Here is a 22,450-nt window from a genome sequence, read left to right on the forward strand (position 1 = left end):
CTTGATGATTTTTTATTTATGGGGAAGGCAGGTAGTGCGGATTGTTTGGGGTTACTTAGTTCGTTTATGGTTATTTCAGAATATTTTGGTGTTCCGCTAGCAGCGGAGAAAACGGTTTATCCGACAACTAAGTTGCAATTTCTGGGAATAGAAATTGATACTGTTAAAATGATTTTTAGGCTGCCGGATGATAAGATTAGGAAGTTGAAAGGGAAGATTCGTTTGGTTTTGGGGTTAAGAAAAGTTACAGTTAATTGTTTTCAGTCTTTGTTAGGGTTGTTAAATTTTGCTTCGAGGGTAATTCCAATGGGAAGGGTGTTTTCAAGGCTGATTGGTAGAGGGATTGCAGATAGGAAAGAGCTTTATCATAGAGTGAGAGTGTCGAAGCAGATTAAAGAAGATTTGTTCGTTTGGAGCTTATTTTTGGATAAATTTAATGGTGCTGCGGTTTGGCAGGAGGATTTTATCAGTAGTGATGAATGGCAGTTTTTTACAGATGCGGCAGGTGCCACAGGATTTGGTATTTACTGGCAGGGTAGGTGGGCAGTTGACAGATGGCCGCATAAGTGGATAAAAGCTGGTCGGACCAAGAATATGTTGTTGCTTGAGTTATTTCCAGTGGTTGTGGCGCTGGAATGTTGGGGCGAATTATGGATGAATAAGAGGTTGCTATTGAATTGCGATAACATGGGGGTGGTATGGGTTATTAATACGTTGAAAGCAAAATCGTTGCCGGTTAGAAGTGTTTTGAGGCGTTTGGTTTATTTATGTTTAATTTATAATATATGGTTAAAGGCAAGGCATGTGGCTGGGAAAAAGAATGTGTTGGCTGATGCCCTTTCATGTTTTGATTTCAAGAGCTTTCGTCGGTTGGCGCCGCAAGCGGAGGAAGAAGGGGTGATTGTTCCGGACAGTGTTTGGGAAATAACTTCTCCCAGATAAGTTCCTTTATTTCGCAATCTTTGTCTAAAGGGACTTGGAGAGCTTATACGAAAGCATGGAAATGTTGGTGTAATTTTGTGACTAGTAAGGGAGTAGATGAGTTTGATGATAGGCAGGATTTAGCGCTGGGTTTTGTTATGATGTTAATTAATAATGGGTGTTCTAGGGCTTTGATAGAGAGGCATTTGTTAGGTATTTCTTTTTTCTTTAAATTAGCGGGTAAGCGATCTGCTTTTAAGGAGTTTTTGATAAAACAAGTTTTAAAAGGTTATGGTAAGGTTAACAGATGTGTAGATACTAGGAAACCAATTTCGTTTGAAATTTTGGGTAAATTGGTTAGCATATTAAACGAAGTTTGTTGGAATGACTTTGAGAGGCGTTTGTTTAGGACGGCCTTTATAATAGCATTCTTTGGAGCGTTTCGCGTTAGCAAATTAGTAGCGGTTAACAAGAAAGGAGGTTCGGGTTTAAAGAAAGTGGATGTAATTTGTGGTGAAAAGTTGAGGATGTTTTTACGTTCCTCTAAAACGGATAAATTGGGTAAAGGTTGTTGGATAGAGTTATCTAGAATGGATTCCCAGATGTGCCCGGTGCTGAATGCGGAGTTATTTAATGCCATCAGGCCGGAAGGTGGGGAGAATTGGCTGGTGCATAGTTCAGGTACTCCATTGACCATTTTCCAATTTCGAAGTGTACTTAAAAAATCTTTTGCAGCGCTGGGTTTGAGTGATTATGATTACTCCTCGCATTCATTCAGGATTGGGGCAGCGACTGAAGCTGCAATGTTGGGGCTGGACAAGTCTATTATTAAGCGGATTGGGAGATGGGAGTCGAATCGTTTTTTGGGTTATATTAGACCTAATTTGTTATAAGGTTGCTAACATTGTTTTCTTGCAGGTCAACATCCAGCTATAGTATGGATAGTTGGGCATTCCTTCGTGTATTGGGCCCAGAACAGAGCGACACGGAGGAGCTACGGGGAAAATCTGGGCTTTGATAGTAAAAAAGTTCAGTTATTTTGGATTGGTATAAGGGGTTTGAATATTTGTCAAATGGAAGCCATATTATTGGATTATGTTAATATGTCGCCGTTACCAGATGTTATAGTTATACACTGTGGGGGGAATGATTTGGGGAAAACAAAATCAGTTGAATTACTGTTGCTGTTTAAAGAGTTAATTTTAAATGTTAGACGTGTTTTTAAGGATTCAATATTGGTCTGGTCTGAAATTATTCCCAGATTAATCTGGACTTCTAGACCTGAGTTTAAAGCTTTGGAGAGAGTGAGGAGGAAATTGAACAGGTCTATGGAGAAGTTTATGTTGATGGAAGGTTTTATCAGTTTTAGGCATATGGAATTGGAAGGAGGTTGTTCGGGGTTATACAGAAAGGATGGTGTGCACCTATCTGATATAGGGTGTGATATTTTTAATGTTAATTTGCAAAGTATGGTGGAACAGGCCGTGTCTTTTATGGGGTAGGGCCACAAATGTAATTATCCATTTGTGGCTGGTGGATGGACTGGTGTAATGGTGTATGCCGTCTGGCTTTTAGGGCGGATGGCTTGGTTATATATGTGTATATATATATTTATGGTTTAAGTTATTGGAGGTGAGACTCTGGGTTTGGGCCAAGAGTTTCTTTAAAGTTTGTGATGTTTGTTATAAGCTAAATAAAAGTACACGGCCTGTTTATTCCAATTCGAGTATGGTGTTTTTATTTCAAGTTTACAGTACAAGGATACATTGTTGGTTACAATATCCCTTACAACTACATGAAGAGCCCTGCCGCCTAAATAGCGCGGGGCGGCATGTAGTTGTGGGGATAGGAGGTTGGGTTCATCTAGAGGTCAGCTATTGATTTCATAGGCAGGGTCAAAAGTTCAGGTCAGAAGTTAGAAAAAAAAAAAAAAAATAGCCTGGGTGATGTAACTTGGAAATTGCTGGATGTGCGCGTGCCGCTTAGTGATTCGCCGCCTTTGCCTCGGGGCGCCTTTGGTGCCCCTCGAGACGCCTCGCGGTGCGCAAAAAGGCGTGAATTCGCGCTATAAAAAGGAGCTGTGGGAGCGCTAGCAGTCATGCCACAAGGCGAACTGCTAAGCTGTGAATACTTACCTGTAAAGGCTGGTATTTCGGTGGTGCAGGAGAGCCGCGGGCGAAGATGGAACTTCTTCTTGAAAAGCTCCCATCCCCCCCTCCCTGTTATGAATATTATGATGCTTTATTTTATGTATTTGTCGTGTGCTTTTATCAGGGTAAAAGTTGTCCCTTCTTAGGGATGGACTGGTGTAATGGTGTATGCCGTCTGGCTTTTAGGGCGGATGGCTTGGTTATATATGTGTATATATATTTATGGTTTAAGTTATTGGAGGTGAGACTCTGGGTTTGGGCCAAGAGTTTCTTTAAAGTTTGTGATGTTTGTTATAAGCTAAATAAAAGTACACGGCCTGTTTATTCCAATTCGAGTATGGTGTTTTTATTTCAAGTTTACAGTACAAGGATACATTGTTGGTTACAATATCCCTTACAACTACATGTTTCCAAAAACTCGAATAGAATAGAATAGAATATTCGACTCGAGCCGGAAGATAACTGCAGCCTGCGTCCATCCCGTAATCTGCTCAGCAAACAACCGCTTACAGGGCGGACGCCGGTTGCAGTTATCTTCTGGCTCGAGTCGAATATTCTATTGTATTCGAGTTTTTGGAAACATTTCTTTCCAACGGACCCGACGATCCAATCCGAGGAAGTTGGGTTTAGGTGTACAGGTATCTTCCACACGTTATATCTGATGCATATCGTTTATATCCGGGTTTGTCTAATTCCAGGCCCCGAGGGCCATTACTAGACCAGGATACTGAACGCACACGTGATGTAATATGTTAAGAGCTGCCAGTGCCCGTCCTGGATATCCAGAAAGCCTGGCCTGTTTGTGGCCCCCGGGGCCTGGAGTTTGAGCCCCCCCATCTCTAGTAAATGCCAGTCTGATCTCCGCTGTCTCCTGTCTGTAGATCCCAGCTCTTCTCTTCTTCATCTCTTCTCCCCTGCGAGGGACTCTATTTCTTGGAGCTCGTGATGTTCGGCCTCCGCCTGCGTGCCAAGGTGCCACGCGTCTACTGGGACCCAGTGGTGAGTTTCATAAATCTCTCTGCACTCTGCTTTTACTGTAACGTGCTGTTTGGTGCGTTTCGGGTTAATGTAATCACTGATGTCTCCTATTCTGTGCAGCTCTGTAAACCAACATTTATCACGAGCCGTAATGTATGAACTCCGGCAGAAAATGCACCAAGAAGGGAGTCGTTGCCTGATTCGGGGGCTTGTTGCTCACTTTGCCGACTGCGTGTGAACCTGGCCTGCGCAAAACATTATCCTGCAGCCTCCTGAGTAGAGAGGAAAGGGAACTTTTCGAGGCTTCCCTGTACAATGACGTGGCGTTGGCTTGAGTCTGACTGCCGACTGCTTCCTGCTTAACTCCGGCGACTGCTTGGGGCCCCTCGACAGAAGAGACCTGAACAGGTAAGAGACGCGTTCCTTTTAACAGTCTCTATTTTACATCTAATAAAAATGAATACAAGCAATAACGCGATCTGAGGATGTGGCATTTATTATGACTAAAGACGAGTTCCCCGCACCGCATTTGCTCTGAAAAAAACATTGTCTTATAATCGAGCAAATACGGTATATTCATGCCCCTCGTGAAAATGCATATTCCTGCATCTGTACACAAAAGAAAATTTCCCAATTCCTACTCTGCAGACCCCGTGTTGTTGAACCCTCTGGAGCTTCCCAGACAAAATATCTTCCTAGCAGAAATGTGTCATGTGACCCAAACGCCGGTGCCGACAGCTTCTTACCAAACCAGACAAACATTAGGTGGTTGCTTGCATTTTGTGCCGCTCTTGGGTCGCGGCGTGTGTGTGCGGGTTTGTGGTGCCCTTGGGTCGCGGGGTTTGTGGCGGTTTGTTGCATTTTCAGTGAAAGCAACATTCGCTTCACACTCTAGAGAATAATGTTGTTTCTTCACATTTTCGCCTCCCGCGGGCGCTTCGATTACCCAAGCCGTCTTGCTCCTATTTACAAAATGTAATTTAAAACCAGAAACTGCAGCTGTCGGCAGCTTAATAACACTTTACAGACTTCTGGGCTGGATATTCAGTCCATAAAACATTGTTCAGATTGTAAAAGTCGTCACTCCTGTTTTGAAATGGGAAGGAATACAGTAAATAGAGCCGGAGAGACTCGATGTCTGATACCTTTTAGTGGCCGACATGTCTATTAATTACATTGTTAGGGTTAATTTAGGGGCAGTTATGGTTGATGGGGTCTTTAGGGCTAATTTAGGAGCAGTTATGACTGATGGGGTATTACGGGTTAATTTAGGGGCAGTTATGGTTAATGGGGCATTGGGGTAAATTTAGGGGCAGTTATGGTTTATGGGGTATTTAGGGTTAATGTAGGGGCAGTTGTGGTTGATTGAGTCTTTAGGGTTCATTTAGGAACATTTATGTTTAATGGGGTGTTTAGGGTTAATCTGGAGGCAGTTGTGGTTGATGGGGTCTTTAGTGCTAATTTAGGGGCTGTTATGGTTAGTAGGGTATTTAGGGTTAATTTAGGGGCAGTTGTGGTTGATGGGGTCTTTAGGGTTAATATAGGGGCAGTTATGGTTAATGAGGTCTTTATTAAATAAAATTAACCCTCAGTCCTCAGCATTAAATTAACCCTAAAGACCCCATTAACCATAACTGCCCCTAAATTAACCTGTAATACCCCATCAGCCATAACTGCCCCTAAATTAGCCCTAAACACCCCTATCAACCATAACTGCCCCTAAATTAACCCTAAACACCCCATTAACCATAACTGCCTTTAAATTAACCCAAGTGAGGTCTCAACAGTGCTCTGTACAACGGCATGAGCACCTCTCTCTGTCTACTGCTGACACCTGGCTATACAACCAAGCTTCACAAAAAAAAGCGTTCTTTAAAAAAAAAAGAAAAATAGACAGGTTGGGGCTTTAAATTTAAATTTTTGCAATTTATCTAAATTAAGAGTTGTGTCAAAGAACCAATATACTTCATTTTTAAAGTCACCTTGGATAAACATTATGTTTCTTGTTTTCTGCAAAATTATTATATAGTGAGAACTGTTTTTCACAATTTTTAAATTTATCCACTTAAATTATCTAGGTGTTAAAATATATTTCTTTTCTGTAATGTTATAATTTATTACAATAAGCCCATGTTCGCTTGGTATACACATTGCTTTAATTCCACTTCTTCTGTATTGATATTAACTTAATGTTCATTCTATGTTTGCATTCCATATCAACAACTTTGTCAATGATGAAGCGTTCATCAAACATCTTTCTATACGTTACCCATGAAGCAAAGTTATTAATATCAGTTTTAACATATAAGTACCATATACATGGCTTTCAGTACACTTCACAAAACAAAAGACTGGTATTTATTTGCTCAAACCTCAGTCATTTAGTCAGTTTCAATCATTTTGATTAATATGACTGTAAAACAGAGATCCAAAAATGCTGGCCCGTTTGGGATCTTTGGTGCCGGTAGATCCGGGGCCCTGTTCTATCAGCATATTGCTCATGAAAACACTATATTTTACTATCAAAAACAGTAAGGGAACTTCGATATTTCAAAAACACATTTGAAATGTAAAAAAAAAAACAAAGATGGCCGCCCTAATCCCGCATGCCAACTCGCACGGCCGTGGGCATGAGGTCATCGTATTCTGACAGCCTATATATATGGGGCAAATGGCAGTTATTAGCTATCAGTTTTTGATTCCCAGTGGTGTATACTATTGGTACGAGAACAGCGTTTTATTTGGAGAAATGCCATTCCTAGCGGCTTGGAAACGTAGACGACAGGATGAAGACCTGAAGAACCCTGAACCACCGGGAAAAGAGGAGGGAGAGAGGACCGAAGATCTACCCCGGGACGACCAGCAAAAACGGAAGAAACACAGCTCCCAAGGAAGCGAGACGGACCGCGGAAGAAAGAAGAGGAAGAAGAGCCCTGCAGGAGAGCCCAGCGGATCAGATGATGGACCCAGGAAGCCCCTCAGCCTCACAGACTTCACCTTCTATTCTGAGTTGGGAAGAGGTGGATTTGGCAAAGTAAGTAACGTGTTTATTTTATCTAGGGGTACAGAAAGAGTTTTTAGGGGAAATATGGAACAAGAAACCACATAAAACATGCCTTTGTCTTACTTACTGGGATCATTCTAGGTAGGGAAAACAGTGACACTTTAATCCAATAAATCAGTTTGAACACAGCCCATATTATAGACGGTACGGCCTCCAAAAGCTGTTTATTTTCACTCATTCCAAACACACAAGCTTTACACTTAAGGCTGGGAGACGATATCCTCGGGTTTGGATTGGAGAGCAGCACACGTAGAGCTTGATACATTGTATCCGGTGTCTATCATACAGGAGAAGCACACTGAGCAGTTACTGGACACTCCACGCGGTGGCGGCGGCAGTTAGGCAGGTTGGAGATACTGATTGGCTCATGCAGCTGTCACTCACGTCATACATCATTCATTCATTAATATGAAACGATCTTAACTTTATCTTTGTAACTAAATGGAACGGTAATGAGTGAAATGTTCAGTATATACCAGAGACTGCCAGGCCTACTGAGTGTCCATATTGCCAGATTAAGGAAAAGTGGATGTGCAAGCGCATTGGTGTCATTTATACATCAGGATGTGCCGGGTATTAAGATAAAATGATGTTTATTTCCGCTATAATAAAAGACGCAGAAAATGTGCATGTGTTGTTTTTTTTAAAAGCTAAAGGGGTATCCTGAAGTTATAATGTGAAGGGTGAGGGGATTCCATGTAAAGTCAGGAAATTTTACTTTACCAAGAGGGTGGTAGATAAATGGCCTCTCAGCAGAAGTGGTAATACATGGTATAGGCAGATGGTTCCTGAATCTAAGGCAAGACCAAGGACTGATTAAGCTGTGAGTCTGTACACTAGATGGGCCGGATGGGTCTGCTGGTAGATTCTATGTTTCTATGAATCAGGTAATTTTATCATAGTAACAGATTTAAATGAAAATGCTTAAAGGACTAAAATCAATGCTCTGGGGTCGGCTTTCTACACAAAACTGCAAATGGAATAATTAGGTAAACTACGTCTGAGATAAAATGAGATGTCGATGTTAAAAAGGCATCTGGAGCCTATATTATTCTGTTCATTAAAAGCTGGTCTCAGGTTGTCTTTGCAGATTAAGACATTGAACCTTTTGGGCTGGGTTAAGTATTCTACGACTAGTTTTAAAATTAGATTTACGCATCTATATTGTAGTGGATGGAGTGAGTGGTAGATAGGTGGAATAGCCTCCCAGAACAAGTGGTAGAGGACAAAACAGTGACATAATTTAAACATACATGGAATAGGCATATGGCTCCTGAATATAAAGTAAGACCAAGGACTGATTACGGTTTGAGTCTTTACATTAGGACGTTGGATGGGCTGAATGGATCTGATCTCCCATCAAACTGCACCTTTCTATGTTGATAATGAGCTTCATATTTCACACATCAATTATAACTGTGTCACCCCTTCCTGGTTATCTCAGGTCATGCTCGCGTCATGGAGGAGCAGTAAACATCCGGTGGCTGGTAAGATTATCAAACGCAGCTCATCGTGGAAAGAAGGCATCATGCGGGAAAGACGAGTCTTGGAGCTGGCAGCAGAAAGCCCATTCCTCTGCCACGGCTTTGGTGCTTTTCACACCCAGGTACGGAATTGTCTGTTGCTCTGCAGCCTATTCCCGTCCTTTCACCTTCTACCATGCGCCATTTCTACAGAAGATCTGCATGTGTCACTGTACTGAAAAAAGTCCACTAGGGGGCGCTCGTGTGTTCCATTCAATGAAAAATAAAGAGAAAAGAAAATATATATAGTGTAGAGGTAAAACAGTATCTTTTGCCCTGCGTGTCGCAGATTTCTCACTCACAATGTATTGATGGAGTTCAGTGCGTCATGGAAAGGGCCTTGCGGTCCATATGCCAGGATATAAACCGAGAAGACAAACCAGAAAAAGGATCCAATAGTGTGTTATGTATATGGCGCTAGATACGCAACAAGTAGAAATATACTTACACTTAGATAAGTGTCGAGATGCTCGTAATTTCTGGTAATAATCTGGTCGCGTCTGTATATCCTTCTGCTTTGAAGAGTCCAATGATGGAATACCAATGTGTGTGTGGTGTCTAAAAACCAACCACTATTCACATATGAGGTATATTAAAATGAATATTTATTCTAAATTAGCAGCCATATCAACTGCAGCTTTAAAAAGTATTTAAAATCGCATAAAAGGTAATAATACAAAATAAAAATAATGTTCAAATAAAATTATATTGTAAAAAGTCCTTAAAAAGTCACTCAACGCGTTTCGCCATGTAAGGCTTCATCAGGAGTAGTATTCTTATAGAAGTGAAGGTCCTTTTAAATGTTCGTTTGGCGCCATCTACTTGTCTTCCGTGTTGTGGCGTCTGACGTCAGCTGGACAATTACTTCCGGATTCAGTTCATTCATTGATACGTCGGGGTCGCTGCCTTCAGTGAAGCTTGGATCCCGATCGAAGGATTCGTTGAACCGTAGGATTAGAGGTAAGTGTAAAAACAATATCATCGTGTTGTTTATCTTGTATATTGCAGGCTACTCCCGCAGAGAAAGTATTTTAATCGGTGTTAATACCGATATATGACGATTACGAAGATCAAAGAATGAAGGTCCCGATATATGTGGCGGTTACGGAGATCAAAGCATAAAAGTGTCAGTGGTGTATGCCGAAAACGGGCAGTGAAACGGGGATATAAAGGAATATGTATAAAAATAGAAAACGGAGATCTGTGAAGGACTTACAAAACGGGAGATGAAGCGTGACCTGATGAAAGGAGATGCCTGATGTATATTATGTATATTAAATGTATCATGCTGGTGTATATATCAATATATGAAAGGGAGAATTAAAATGGATGTATATAGAGGAGCATACTGTGTTTATGTGTGTGTATTGAATAAACTGAATACATGAAGGGAAAAAAAGGGCTTTGAGACTGGTTATTTGTATATATATAAAAAAAAAAAAAAAAAAAAAAATTATTATATGTGAGCTAAGATGTCAAGCTCCATATTTAATCCCCTATTTTTAAAGGTTTTTAATTTAAATATCCATTCTGTCTCTTTTTTAATAAGGTTCTCCGTTGCGTTACCTCCCCTCCAATGTTTAGGCACCCAGTCTATGCCTATTATTTTAAATGTATCCTGTGAAAAAAGAGGGCAAGCATTGCAGTGTCTTGGGACACTGTGTTTGAGATTTTTGTTCCTAATGTTGCCCAGATGTTCTAAGGCTCTCTCCTTTAGTGGTCTGGTTGTCATTCCCACATACTGCAGGCCGCAGCCGCACTGGAGCAAGTAAATAACATTTTTGGTAGAACAGTTAATAAAATGTTTGATAGTGTATGTTAGACCAGTTATGTGTCCTGTAAAGTGTTCAGTCTTTCTAGGTAGTGGACCACACATTTTGCAGTGGCCGCATTTGTGGAAGCCATTAGGTTTAGCCCCTAAGAACGTATATGAGGGTATATTAGGCTTTGGTTTAGGGAGTACACTGGGGGCAAGCATGGTTTTTAGGGAACCCGTTTTTCTAAAGATAATCTGTGGCTTGTCAGGTAAGACTGTTCCCAAAATTTCGTCATTTTTTAATACATGCCAATGTTTATTAAATATTCTTTTTATCTGGTTGGCATGAGTATTATACTTCGTGAAGAAGGAAAAACTATAGTCTCTTTTCAGATCTGTTTTCTTGTTTTTGGGGTCAAGAAGATGTTCTCTATTTAGTCCCTGGACTTGTAATAGGCTGCTCTTTAGGGTTTCTATGGGATATTTTTTATCGATGAATCTTTTTGTCATTTCATCTGCTTTTTTCCTAAAATCGTCATCTTTTGAGCAGTTTCTTTTAATTCGTGTGAATTGGCCCTTAGGGATGTTGTTCAACCACTGTGGGTGATGGCAACTGGTATAATGAATGTAACCATTCCTATCTGTGGGCTTTGTGTAATTTCTAGATAAAATTTGGTCGTTTTCTATGAATAGTTCTACATCCAGAAATTCAATTTGGTTGGTCTGGATGTTGGAGGTGAATTTAAGATTGTAGTTATTGTCATTTATATGTTTGATGAATCCTTGTAATCTATCCTCTGTCCCTTTCCAGATGATTAGAATGTCATCGATATATCTCCTCCAGAGCACCAGGTCTGCACCGTATGGATTGTTATTCCAAACCGATTGATCTTCCCATTCTGCTACAAATAAATTAGCATAGCTGGGTGCAAACCTGGTGCCCATTGCTGTGCCACATAATTGTAGATAAAATGTATCCTCAAACCAAAAATAATTGTATTTGAGGATGTATCCTATGCATTCAAGGATAAATGATTTTTGTCTGGGATCCATGTCTCCATCCCTAGAAAGTATATTATTGATAGCCTCAATTCCTTGTGTGTGGTCTATGACCGTGTAGAGTGAGGAGACATCCATAGTGGCCCATAGCCACCCAGAGGACCACTGTATGTCTTTTAAAGTGTTTAATAAATGTGTGGTGTCTTTAAGGAAAGATGGAGTGTTGGGAACATATTTTTGTAAAAAATAATCTACGTATTCAGACGTATTACAGGTAAGAGAATCCAAACCACTAATTATAGGTCTCCCGGGGGGTTCTTTGAGATCCTTGTGTATTTTCGGTAGGAAGTAGAACACCGGGATTTTAGGATGTTCTGCCTTTAAGTAAGAATATTCTTTTTTATTCAAAACTTCCAAATTTAGACCCTTCTCCAATATGGCGTATAGTACAGCGCTAAAATCTTTTGTTGGGTTTTGGTTAAGTATTTTATATGTGGTGGTGTCACCTAATATTCTATTGGCCTCTTTGATATAATATGTTCTATCCATGACCACTATGGCCCCCCCTTTGTCTGCTTGTTTTACAACTATATCATGTCTTTCTTTGATAGTGCGTATAGCTAGTTGTTCCTCCTTACTTAAATTAAATGATTTATGTTTTGGGTTTAGTTTTTCTATATCTTTCAGAATTAAATCAGTGAACACACTTATGTGGTCACTCTTTTCATTGTATGGAAAGAATCGCGATCTGGGTTTAAGGTCTGTATGTGTGATCTCGGTTGGAGTGTAATTATTTATATTGTCTACAGGTTCAACCAGTGTTTCCATGGATTTTTCTGTTTTGCAGAAAAACCTCTTAATAGTAAGTTTTCTGAGATATTTCTGCGTGTCTAAAAAAAGTTCAAACTGGTTGGGCCCTTTGGCTGGGGCAAATTTCAAACCTTTTCTAAGGAGGCGAATCTCGTTTTGTTTTAATTGTATCTGTGATATATTGATAATCCCCTCCTCCTCAGGTGTTAATATCTGCTGGTGTTCACTCTCCTTTCCTCTACCCCTCTGTCCTCTTGTTCTTTTTGGTATTTTGTTCTTTTCCATGGACTCTGCTCCAGGGGAATGTACCGATTTCTTAATTCTATCGCTTCCCTCCGTGGGGGTGTGTCCTTTCTTTTTGTGCCACCCTTTCGGGATGGCTCCTTGTCTAAAAAAGGTTTTTCTCACTTTGTTTACACATGTGTCACTGTACTATTAGTCTCTGCATGACTGTAACTGTTTTTGCTCTATGTTCAAAATAAGCACCGCGTCTTTCTCGTCATGGAGAACGTGAGCGGAGGCAGCCTGTCAAACCACCTGAGGAGGAACGGCCGGATGGGAACCAGTGCTGCAGTGTGAGCAACAGAGTAGACATAAAGCCAATGATCATTTCCATGCTGTCTAAATGGCTCCTCTAGCTTTAATCCCAATGCAGTGAAATCAGAGGCTCTCCATCGCTGTAAATAACCCTTTGCTAATATTTAGAAACTACTCACTAAACTGTTTGTGTCCTTCTGGCAGGTTCTACGCTGCAGAGATCACCTGCGGTCTTCAGTTTCTACACAGCCATGGAATAGTTCATCGGTTAAAAAAAAATATTTCTGCTCTCAACTGTCCATTCTCTTGCTCTTTTGTTGAGTCTTATGTCTTCCATCACCCCAAGTTCCCTTCATCTCACCATTTATTCCATTTCAAAATCTTTCAGAATTCTTAAGAGGAAAATGAACATCTTCTTTCTCTGAATCATTTAGGGACCTGAAGCCAGCGAACGTGTTGATGACCAGCGAGGGACACCTGAAGATCTGCGATTTCGGCCTCGTTGTGGAGAAGATCATCGGCGCAGCCAAAACCAAAGGCGTAGTTGGGACCAGAAAATATATGGCCCCCGAGGTGAGAATTTATTAATTAGATTAATGCTATAGTTAATCTAAACCTTAATTACTTTACAATGCATTACCTATCTACATTTTACACATATTGAACTTGTTTTGCAGGTTTTTCAGAAGAAGAAATATGGCGCCTCCGCAGACTGGTGGTCGTTTGGAGTCACTCTGTACCAGATGCTGGTGGGAAGGGTCCCAGTTCCATCATCACAGCCCAAGAGGGAGTACCGGGACTGCACCGTTCACAATGACTTCCCGTACCCAAGCTGGCTGCTAGCAGATCAGAAAGACATCCTCATGAAGGTGAGTGGATCACAAATGTCCTGATAAGGTGTGTGGCTATACAGGAACTTTTATAGACAATAAGGGACTGTAGTGCAGCAGATTCTGGAATGGGCAAAATATGGTTACTAAACTCAACAAAAACTTGGCTAAATACGTCAGGAAATTGGAATACAAAAACCATTTTTTATTTTTCTTTTGCTTTCTCAGCTTCTGCTTAAAGATCCAGAATGCCGGCTTGGGACGAATGGTGATATAAGAGTGCATCCTTTCTTCGGCATCTTGAACTGGGACCATTTGGAACAACGCAAACTCTGGCCCCAATACCTGCCTCTGGTGGTACGTGTAGCCATTACAAAATGCTTTAGATCCACTAAGTTCTAATATCACAACTTATTGCTCTTCAACATTAAAAAGTACTTAATAATGGTATAAGAACACATCCCGTCCACAAACAGAACCCCCACACACATGTAAATTTACTGTATATGATTTCTTCTTCCGAGCCTTTGATACATTTCCTTCCACCAATTAATCATTGCTAAGGAGCCCATCTAATGACAACTGACGAGCGCTTTGTTATTACGTACCTGCCGCCATAGTATACATTATGATGTGTTTTTGAAATCAAGGAACTTTTCGCTTTTTTCTTGCAGGACCCAACTGGAGATCTTCACCTCAGTTCCCAGGATATATCCTTTTCATTTGTAGAGGGGGCTAATTGTAACAAAAACAAAAAAAGTTGGGATTTGCCAGACCTGTCTTTTGTTAGCCCCAAATGGAGGGAATAAACATCCCTCCTTGTATCCAACATCTCAGATGGGAACAAATTCTCTTTTATTTAGGATTCAGCTTGAAGATCTTGCCTGAAAAGTCTCCTGTTGGACGACGACCAATAGTCCAGGATGTCACCTCCCTGCTTCATCTACCACCGCAGCAGAGCTGTCCACCACCACAGCAGAGCGCCTACCTCAACATCACAGCAACTCCACCTGCTGTCCACATCAGAGACAACCACCTTCTATAGCTGTCCAACATCACTGCGCGGCAATTCCACCTGCTCTGTCCAACATCACTGCGCGGCAATTCCACCTGCTCTGTCCAACATCACTGCGCGGCAATTCCACCTGCTCTGTCCAACATCACTGCGCGGCAATTCCACCTGCTCTGTCCAACATCACTGCGCGGCAATTCCACCTGCTCTGTCCAACATCACTGCGCGGCAATTCCGCCTGCTGTCCAACATCATTGCCAAGCCTCTACTACAGCTGTCCAACACCACAGCACAGCCATTCCACACGCTGTCCAACATCACAGAAAAGCATTTAATGCAACACAACACCACAGAGAACTTCATTGCTGACAAACATCATTGTGCTGCACCTTGTCCTGCTGTTCAACAACTTAGCAGCGAGACTCCATCTGGCCTCTAACACATACCTCCCAACTTTTACCCCCAGTGAATCGGGATGCAGGGGGGGTGGTGGGTGGGCGCATGCATAGTAGAGCTTACCTTTAAGCTCCGTCCCCCGGGGTCCCGATTCACAGAGGATAGAATGTTACTGCACATGCATTCTCCAGTGTTCCAAACACCAGAGAATATAATTAGAAGAAATGTGGTTCTGAATCCTGCTGTCCCATAGAGATCTTCCTCTGTCTTCTTTTTTTGGGAGAGAGCTAGAGTTCGGCAGGGAGATCGAGTGGCCGCACCCAAAGCAGGACAGCTGGGAGCCATGCAGTCTGCTGCCACCTGTCATACTGTGTCACAGACAGGCTTCCATGCTACGTAACATCAAAGTAGAGCATCCCTTGCTGTCCAACATCACACAAAAGTACCTACAACACAGCAGATCATCTCCCAGTCTACCAAATTACAAATAGTATTCCTACCCTACACAATGAAGTAGAGGGAAAAGGTCTATCCGCTTCTTAAAATGTGTTTCTTCTTTGTTCTAGATCCAGCGTGGACCAATTGGACTGAAACGAGTGGAACATGATGATAATGAGATGTACCACGGACAGAACTAAAGGGCACTGATTCATTTAAGAAGGTCTTTTGAGTTACTCTGTAAGTTATTAAACCTTCAAGAGGTTCGCTTTGTCTGGCAGCTGAAACTGTCCCTCTTCCTTCTATGTAGGTCTATGTGAGATTTTGTCAGAGTCGTCTGGTGCTTGAGGAATGAGCCCTTCAAACCGGAAAAATTTTGAATGAATTCTGTCTTTTATCTGTAAGTCTCTTGTCCCTCACTAAAGGTTATGGGTAGTTTAAAATAGTCTACATGTACTAACTTATTACTCATTTCTTGTTTCTCTTCTTTTCATATTTAGAATTCTGCATGGATTTACTCATTCTCCTATTCCATTATTGGTTCTTCAGAAACTTCTTCTGGGACCTACTAGTACAGTTGGTACAAGTAAGTAAATCTTCAGACTGTATTTGCTGTAAATACTTACTATTGAGATTAGAGATAGGAAATATTTAAATGTATACCTTATTTTAATTAATGTTTGGGCTACGGTTACTTGTCTATCTGGTATTTGGCATCTATTTCTTCTTTCTCTTAGATCAAGCACTGACCAAGTTAACCACATATACTCCTGGACTTAGTGCTACATGCAGGATGATCCGATGTACCATGGAACAAAACGAGCCAGTTGAATCATTTCAGAAGTTTTTCACTTTCATTGTAAGTTATGAAACCTTTAAGAAGGTTATTACAAATTCTGCGGTTGCTCAGTCTGGCTGCTGAAACCATTCCTCTTCCTTTTGCACAGATCTTCAAACCTGCTTGGAAGATCTTGCGTCTGTGTCATATTCTCCTGGTGCCTGAGGAATGAACCCTTCACACTGGAAGTCTTTTGTCTGTGAGTCTCTTCTTTTTATTTGTCATAAACACGAAATTACCCAATAACTAGTTTTATTTAAAACCAACAAGCTAATTTTCCTTTACTAATTCCTCCCTCCTATTCTCCCATTGGTTCTTGTCTAGCGATGACTGTATCTTCAGGCCGTATATATGCTGTAAATTCAACTTATTTTGATTTGTGCATAGGATGAGATTTCATTTTAATGATCTTTTTTGTTACCTATGCCAGGTGTGATGCTCAGATGTGAATTTGTGTCAACTATCCTTCAAAGCCTGTTCCAAGTAGATCTGTAACAGGTCGGTATCTCCTGTCCCTAACATTTCTTACATGTAACAATTGTGTCTTGTTCCCCATTTCATCTTCTATGCATTCTGTGATCACTTGCCCTACATTGTTTGATCTTGTATTTGTCAGTTTGTCCACACTGTTCCTTAAACATCTCCTCTATTCATTCTTCCCATAAGAACGTGTAATTTTCTTACCATGATTTTCCTGGCTTTCATAATCACAGGTTTCTTATTCTTGTTTTCTCCAGCTACCAGAATGGCTTGAGATGTCTGGAAGATCTTTCATCCTTCAAGCTTCCTCTCCTGAAGATCTCTAGAACTTCAACTTCACTGCCAAAGCAAATTTATCTCCACTCATCAGACGCTGATCCTCTTCTTCTTGTCATTGACGATTAAACCTACAGCATGACACAAATGTTACCATGTTGCAGTTCTTTAAACTATACAGCCCTATATAAGTAAACTCATTTAAACCCCTTAAGTTACCTGTACAGCATCCAATGTGTCATTTGCATAATTTATATATTATTTTGGTTTCACCCAGTTTAATAAAATCCTTTAACTTTATTTATATTTCAGTGATTACTAATGGATTCATTTAAACATTTCATTAATTGACTTTTATTTCTCCACATACTGTACACAATACATTCAAGCCTCTGTAAACAGTTACAGCAATGTTCTCTGTCAACTCACAAAGTGTCCCAAAATAACACACAGTGTAACGTTACTATTGTGTGTTATTTGCTTGTACAACATCTGCTTTCAAACTACCGTATTTGCTCGATTATAGGGCGAGGTTTTTTTCAGAGCAAATGCTCTGAAAAATACCCCTCGTGTTATAATCGAGGTCGTCTTCTAATTAGACCTCAAAAAAATGTCTGCTGGGGCCAGGCTGCTTACCGGTGCTTTGGTCCCGAGCAGCGTCTCTTCTATTAGCAGCAGGAAGCTAGCAGAGTGTCACATAATTCTGCCTCCCCCTCCTTCCTCTGGGGGCCAGAGAAGTTGCTCGCACAGCCGGGCCCCTGCAGAAGTCTTCAAGTGAGAGAGCTGCAGTTCAGGTAAGGGGGTGGGGGAGGGTTTTTGTGATTAATGTGTGAAGTATGTGTGATTAATGGAATGAATGAGTATTTAAATGTTTGTGAATGAGTGTGTGTGTGATAGCATGGATGTGTAAGGGGGAGGGTGGTAGCATGGCATAGGGAGGCTGTACTCAAACTCCTATCATCCCCAGGTTCCAGCATGTACTGGCTGCCTTGGCTTGATAGGAGTTTGATTGCTGTTAGCAGTTATATATATATATATATATATATATATATATACCTCCAGAAATGTCTTTTAACCCCCTATATGCCACTCTGGCATATAAGGGGTTAAAAGGCATATCATGGGGCAGAGTGGCATATAGGAGGGCATAAGACATTTCTGGAGGCAGAGTGGCATATAGAGGGTTAAAAGGCACATCATGGGGCAGAGTGGCAAATAAAGGGGGATTAAGGCATTTCTGAGGGCAGAGTGGCAACCTTGGGGGCAGATGTGCATAACTGGGGAGGGGCAGGTTGGCAAATAAAAAGAAATAAAAAAATATATATTTTTCTCAATCATAGCTTTTATTAAATATGAAAAAATTGTTTACATGAATTAATATTTACTAGTAAAACTTTTTTTCCTATAGGGTAGTCTTATATTCAGGCTTTTTGTTTTTTTCCTAAATTAATATTTAGATTTTGGGGGGTCGTCTTATAATCAGGGCAGTCTTATAATCGGGCAAATACGGTAGTTATTTTTTAACTTTGACTTATTTGTTTTCCTGCAATAATAAGATATTGAGTGTGGGGCATGTGTTTCTACTCAAAGAAATCAAACCATGTATAACACAACTTAATACGACTTATATAAACGATAAATAGTACAAAAGTGAATGTACACAGCGCCTGATTAGCTGCATTTCCCTCTGTCTCAACCAGAAAAAAATTCAAAATCAAATTTACACCGATGGGCATAAAAGATTAAAATTTGGCACCTTCATTCTCATAACGTAGAATCTATATCCATATAGGAAAAAACAGAAACAAATATATAGTGCAATATGTTTAAATCATATCAACAGATAGCACTTTATCTGATTAAAACTTATTGCACTATATATTTGTTTAGGGTTTTTTTCCATCATGGTTCCATCAATAGTATAGATTTTTTTTTTTGGCAAATGGGAGACGAGCCTTTGTTTTGTTTTTGGTCAGGAGTGCATTAAAACATTAAAACGTGTCTCTGGACTGTGAGCCTCGGCCAGAATACGCCACGGGCTGTATATACAATAAGGATGTTTAGCCTTGAAGAAAAGTGGGTTATTTATGGCAGTGGCACTAAAGTCTTAATAACTAAAAATCCAATTCTTCATTTACCTAAATGTCCCTCTAAGACATTGGTTCCCCACGGGCAGTATGAAAAGGAGCCAGGGTGCTTCTCAAGTACATTGGCTGCTTGGCTTCTACTGCTTGTCATTAACTTAAAATGTGGGAAAGAAAATTAAACTAATAAAGTTAATAAAAAAGTTTAATTTCATCTAATTCCTCCAAATGAAAAGATAGCTCTGCAGGCAGGAATAGTTACCGCAGTTCCACTGATAGCCAGCAGGTGGTGCTCCTAAACCTATAAGTATTCAGCATAGAGACACACTTTTTAATATTGTACCTGAAGAAGAGACCGAGAGTCTCTATAACATGCTTTTTATTTCTACTGCTACAACTCCACACCTTATACTTCATAATGAGCATAAGCTGTTTGTTTATATGCCTTTGGCACGAGAGTTAATGTAAGGAAGTTCTACTTCACTGAGAGGAACAGCCTTCCAGCAGAAGTGGTAGAGGCTGATACACCGAGGGAAGTTAAATATGCATGGGGTAGGCATATAACTCCTGAATGTAAGACCAACGACTGATTAAGGTTTGATTCTTTACAGCAGGAGAAACGGGCAGACTAGACGGGGGCCAATCTGCCGGCAAATTCTAGTTTTCTCAGTTAATAGAGCACCCATGTATTTGAATATAAAATCCACCTGTCTGTGTAGGGATAGGGTAAGCATATACGGATTTATGCCAAGACGTATGCCAAGTATTTTTACATGCATTATACGATATGTAAGATTATATCATAGTATCTAGAAGAAATTTGTAAAATACCCAATAGCACTAATATGCTTTTTTAATGACATTTGAAGATTAATAAAACCCATTTGGGCATTGTTATACACATTATAAAGTGTGAAGCACACAAAACCAGACAGACTTCTATTAAGTATTTCTGTATCAATACGTAGAACCCAAGCCCTGTGAATTCCCTGTGTCCAGAAATATGTTTCATTTCTGCAGTTAAGTGTCTTTTCCAGCAGGTGGCGCCTCTTTGCTAACAGAACTATTTTCCGAAAAATAAGATTTTTTCCAATGTTTTCCCTAAAGTTCAATAATGACAAACAATTTCAATAGGGAAAGATGGTTGTTTTATAAAGAGATATAATATGTGACCCAGGCAGCATCTCGACTCTCCCCCCACAACCTACTCCTTGTCCTAATCCAGCACCTCGTCTCAGAAGGATGTATTCTGCCCGGTAGAGGAGATAGTGGGGGCTTTGCTGACTTGGCACAGACCACCAAAACGTAACTGGACTGGTTACCCAGGAGAGATCTCTGAGCTCACCAACTGGATCTAATGTTTTTATGTTCACACAGTGAGCACCTGATCTGTTGCTCCAACTGAGTACGGAGCTATACCGGCCAACAGCCTACCGGGCATTTGCCTGGTGTGCCAGAGGGCCACTCCAGGCCTGACAGTTGGTAGGTATGAGTAGGCTCCATGCTAACTGTGGCTTAAAAAGATACACATCACTGATGAGCCAAGCATCTATTATACCTGCGTGTTACTTACAGGAGATAATCCATTCCATCTCTATGGTTTCATTTTGACGGTTTTTACATTTTTTGGCACCGGTACGAGGGTTCCTATATCATAACCCCATTGAAAGACAGCTTCGGCGGAGGCTTCCTAGTGTTTCTTAATAGCTCGGGTGGTAGCAGGTGAAGAACTAATTGAATTTGACAGTAAAATGAAACAAAGCATCTGCCAAAAGCGGGCTTGCTGGAAAGAAAATGAAGTCTCCAGTAGAGTGTTCCGTTACAGAAAGTCTCCGGAGAGTGTATTTAGTGACATATTTTGCCCACAATGATTATGTTTTCTTCTCGGCTTCAATTAAGACCTTGTTATTGATGGAGCTACAAGCAGCTGAAGCCACGGTTTGTGCATTTGATGCAAAATACCGCAACATTGTAGCAGCCAGACAGTCTAGGCGCACGCAGGGCTGAGGTTGAGCTTTTACGACGTTCAAGAAGAGAAATTTCTTTCTACTAAATCGAGAGAGAGACCAAAATGAGTGACGGAGAAGTCTGACGCGGCCTCATCCTTCTACGTGGTTCCACCAGACAATTCTTAGCACGTTGCCCAAAGATATAAAGTATCAATGACTTGGTTACATGTGACTTAGAACAATCCACAAATAGTGTTCGGAACCTCTAGAACTTAATGACCGTCCTTCACTAGAAGCCACCGGGATAGAGTTATGAAGAGCGTTCTATATGTGGAGCAGTTACCATGGAAATAGACAGAATGTTCCTCTGATTGCAACACATTTTCAGGGTTGGATCAGAAGAGTGTGTCATAGAGATGGACCAACTTACCCCTCTAGTGTTCATAAAAGTAACATTACACACGATCCATACTACTATTTGAATGCTGAAACCCCGCCAAGAAATAATTCATGTAAAAAATTGTCCTTATTAATATATTTTTAGCTGGGAAAGCTAATGTGATACAAAAGGCTTACCACGATTGGACAATAAACCTAGCAGACTCGCACCTGAAGGAGGAGAACGTCCCGGGATTCATCCCATCGCAAAAAACAGGCAATGTTTCAACCTTCGTCAAAGCTTTAGAACCTTGATGATCTTGTGCTATGGGCCGACATTGTAGACAACATGCGCAGGCATACAATGTATCAGTTCATCAACTGCGCTTTATCAACGCTCTATTTACAGGGTCCTGGGAGGACCAAAAGACTCAAGGAGCAGGTTAGAGAGATGGGCAATTGATTTTTTTGCTAATTTCCATCTTGTAATCTCCAAGTAACGGATCAATACGAGACTGATAGAAGAAATTAGAATGCGCGTCCTAGCACCATGGCCGCGCTATTTGTCACAGAGCAGATGGCCCGTGCCAGATCTATCTTTATTCCAAATAAATTAAATTGCATTTCCTCCGAGTAATTTTTCACCGGCGTGGGCTGCTTTTCTTAGTTTGCTTGAAAGACGGGCCTCCGCATCTACTAGTGACAGGCTATCCGCGGGTGGAAATTGGCAAACATTCATTCCCTAGAAGTATAGCGGTTTCCCGTTAGACAATCTGCAGTCTCTATATACGCTCTAATGGAGTCTGTATTGTATTGTTTTTGCCCAAAAAAAGTATTTTCGAGCGGGGGTTTGATTAGAAAGAATGTAACATTATGGTTAAAAAACAGGAACTATTTCTCGTGATTAAGCAAGTTATGGTGAAAGCCGAGGAGAGTCAGAGGGCGAGGGGCTGATGAAGGCGAGCCCTAAGGGCAGCAGAATTTGCTAAAGAGTGCGGCTGTATGAAGAGCGACATGATGAAGAGTGCGAT

The sequence above is a fragment of the Spea bombifrons genome, chromosome 10, assembly GCF_027358695.1.
Source record: "Spea bombifrons isolate aSpeBom1 chromosome 10, aSpeBom1.2.pri, whole genome shotgun sequence".
In the NCBI taxonomy this organism is placed as follows: Eukaryota; Metazoa; Chordata; class Amphibia; order Anura; family Pelobatidae; genus Spea; species Spea bombifrons.